Here is a 4155-nt window from a genome sequence, read left to right as displayed (position 1 = left end):
CATCACGACAAGAGAGACAACACAACACTACATAAAGAGAGACAACACAACACTACATAAAGAGAGACCACACAACACTACATAAAGAGAGACAACACAACACTACATAAAGAGAGACAACACAACACTACATAAAGAGAGACAACACAACACTACATAAAGAGAGACAACACAACACTACATAAAGAGAGACAACACAACACTACATAAAGAGAGACAACACAACACTACATAAAGAGAGACAACACAACACTATATAAAGAGAGACAACACAACACTACATAAAGAGAGACAACACAACACTATATAAAGAGAGACAACACAACACTACATAAAGAGAGACAACACAACACTATATAAAGAGAGACAACACAACACTACATAAAGAGAGACAACACAACACTATATAAAGAGAGACAACACAACACTACATAAAGAGAGACAACACAACACTATATAAAGAGAGACAACACAACACTACATAAAGAGAGACAACACAACACTACATAAAGAGAGACAACACAACACTATATAAAGAGAGACAACACAACACTACATAAAGAGACCTAAGACAACAACATAGCAAGGCAGCAACACATGACAACCCAGCATGGTAGCAACACAACATAACAACAACATGGTAGCAACACAACACTACATAAAGAGAGACCTAAGACAACAACATAGCAAGGCAGCAACACATGACAACCCAGCATGGTAGCAACACAATATGACAACAACATGGTAGCAACACAATATGACAACAACATGGTAGCAACACAATATGACAACAACATGGTAGCAACACAACATGACAACAACATGGTAGCAACACAACATGACAACATGGTAGCAACACAACATGACAACAACATGGTAGCAACACAACATGACAACATGGTAGCAACACAACATGACAACAACATGGTAGCAACACAACATGACAACAACATGGTAGCAACACAACATGACAACAACATGGTAGCAACACAACATGACAACAACATGGTAGCAACACAACATGGCAGCAGCACAACATGGTAGCAGCACAAAACATGGTTCAAACATTATTGGGCACAGACAACAGCACAAAGGGCAAGAAGGTAGAGACAACAATACATCACACAAAGTAGCCACAACGGTCAGTAAGAGTGTCCATGATTGAGTCTTTGAATGAAGAGATTGAGATAAAACTGTCCAGTTTGAGTGTTTGTTGCAGCTCATTCCAGTCGCTAGCTAGCTAAAGCCCATACCTTTAGTGAAGGGGCCTAAAACCCATATCTTTAGTGAAGGGGCCTAAAACCCATACCTTAAGAGGCCCAAGTTAAGAGGTCTAAGCCCATACCTTTAGTGAAGAGGCCCAAGTTAAGAGGCCTAAACCCCATACCTTTTCAACTCCAATCAAACTACATAGGTTTGCAACCAGGAGTCAGCCACAGAAATGTCACAGCCTGATCAGTTTCACCTGTCCTTGTTATTATACCCTACTGTACTGCACAGTTCTCTTCTGTGCTATGCTGTCCAAACTTGTGAAACATAGATGTCTATGATTGGTTCAGATTTGGTCTGGCCAGGACGAACTGACCAAATTTCAACTACTTTTCAACGTCCACAGACGTACAGTGTTGGTCGGTGCTCAGTGGGTGAGGATGCTTGTAACAGTATATGGAAAGAGGGTAGGTGGTAGGTGTCAGTAAGAGCTGGGAGAGCTGACATTAACTGGAGGGAAAGAAAACAAACACCATTGTAAATACAACCCGTATTTATGCTTATTTATTTTCCCTTTTGTACATCGTTACAACACTGTATACATAATATGACATTTGTAATGTCTTTATTCTTTTGGAACTTATGTGAGTGTAATGTTTACTGTTCATTTTTATTGTTTATTTCACTTTTGTATATTATCTACTTCACTTGCTTTGGCAATGTTAACATATGTCATAACGCCAATTAAGCCTCTTGAATTTAATTGAGAAGAGAGAGAGAGAAGAGACAGAGAGAAGAGAGAGAAGAGAGAGCGAGGTTGTCCTGGGCCCAGTTTCCCAAAAGAATATGATGGCATCTTAAGGCTATAGTTCTAAGGATGAACCATGGTTCTAATGATGAACTAATAGCCTTAAGATGCTTTTGGGAAAGACAAGTTGTCATCTCTCCACAAGAGATTAGGGGAACAGGGCACAGACTGTTTTCACAGTCTTGCTTTGACCACCAGATGACCTGAAGAGAGAAAACAGTTATTAGCTGAACATAACAGAATGCCAGTGGAAGGGAGGACAGTAACAGGAGACACTGAGCTGAACATAACAGAATGCCAGTGTAACGATTGTCGTCTGGGGGAGAAGAAGAGGACCAAGGTGCAGCGTGGTAAGTATTCATAATAGTTTTAATATAACGAATACTTGAACAAAAAACAACAGGCCAAACAAACAGTTTTTACAACCCATAGTGGGAAAACAGGCTGCCTAAGTGTGGTTCTCAATCAGAGACAACGAATGACAGCTGCCTCTGATTGGGAACCATACCAGGCCAAACACATAGAGACCTAACACACAGAACAAAACATAGAATGTCCACCCCAACTCACGCCCTGACCAAACTAAAAATAGAGACGTAAAAAAAGGAACTAAGGTCAGGACGTGACAGCCAGTGGAAGGCAGGACAGTGGTTTGTGACCTCTATGATTTCTCGTTGTAGATAATTAAATTGCTATAATTACATTACTGATTTTGAGGTAACTCTGTTACCGATTTCAATGACGTGTTTTAATCATTTTAATAATTCATAAACAAACTTGATTTGAGTTTAAACACTATAACTAATTGGTAGGTCTACCTTCCATGAACTGTCATGATCCCCTCCCTCCTCATGAGGGAGAGACATGTGAAAATATCTTAAATGGCCAATCAGCCGTTGCCACATCCATCTGGCCAATCAGCCGTTGCCACATCCATTTGGCCAATCAGCCGTTGCCACATCCATTTGGCCAATCAGCCGTTGCCACATCCATTTTGTTGGACTTATAAATTAATGATGTGTACCTTTTTGATTCTTGAATAAAATAACTTTCAAATACCTCATGATCTTTAGTTCACCTGTCATACCGCATCAGAACCCAAAATACAAGATTGTTTTTACTCCAATGTAAACAAACACTATATGGCCTCATAACATAGTTAAGACGTAGTTAGGTCTGTCTATGAATTTGAAAGCGATCACATTTCTCCAGACCCAGTATTTTACTGAAACCAGGGGCGGGGAGGCCACTTTGTTATTGTTTCTACTGCTGATTGCAGCTTTAAAGATATGTGGGTTTTTGGTAAAGGAATTACAAGGCATAAGGCAATGTTTACAGAAGGCAAATAATTTATCCAAAACAAAATCTAAGTGTTTATATTAGTTGGTAGGGGTATTCACGTCAACATAATTGTGTTTTGATATATTTCAAATACATTTTAAGACTTTTTCTTTCTGGTAAATGTTTTTCAAAGATCCTTTTTCCATCTGTTTGACCAGAAATCAAAGCCTTTGCTTATTCCACATTTTTGGGGATGGAAAATGGTTGAAAGAAATGTAGATTATAACTTAATTTCGATAGACCCTTCGCTTTCATTTGACAAGCAATTTGACATGCTCCTGAACTTCACGTTGGTGCTCATGGGTCCTTTTCAGATTGAAATGCCCTTTATCTTTCTCTATTGGAATGTTATTCTCCAGTCCAGTGTGAGTTTATAAATGGGTGGATTGATGATTCCAGAGGAGGTTTATGTTTATCAGTAGACTAGGCAACTTCCGGTTGATCCGTTTGCACACAAAACAATATTCCACAACTTCAAAGGAAATTACATTCAATTAAACAATAAAACCAAACAAGCCACGAGAAGCGGTTAAAAACGACCACCGCCTACAGATCAGCGAAACAGAACCTTCTCTTCAGCCATTGGCCAGCGCCACTTCTTCTTCTTCGTGTGAATTTCCGGAAGACTTGAGGCTTTTTTTGTATTGCTGCCTTTCTCAATTCAGAATGTTAATAATTCCACATTATTGATTAAATATATTTTAATGAAAAGGGAAATGTGCACGGTAAAAAAATAAATAATGTATTTTGCACAACCCACTAACCCTGCACCCATGAAACCAAAACACCCCCTCACC

Source organism: Oncorhynchus mykiss, chromosome 3 (assembly GCF_057628025.1).
Source record: "Oncorhynchus mykiss isolate SJ-2025 chromosome 3, ASM5762802v1, whole genome shotgun sequence".
Classification (NCBI taxonomy): Eukaryota; Metazoa; Chordata; class Actinopteri; order Salmoniformes; family Salmonidae; genus Oncorhynchus; species Oncorhynchus mykiss.
Note: the sequence above shows the minus strand (reverse complement) of the source record.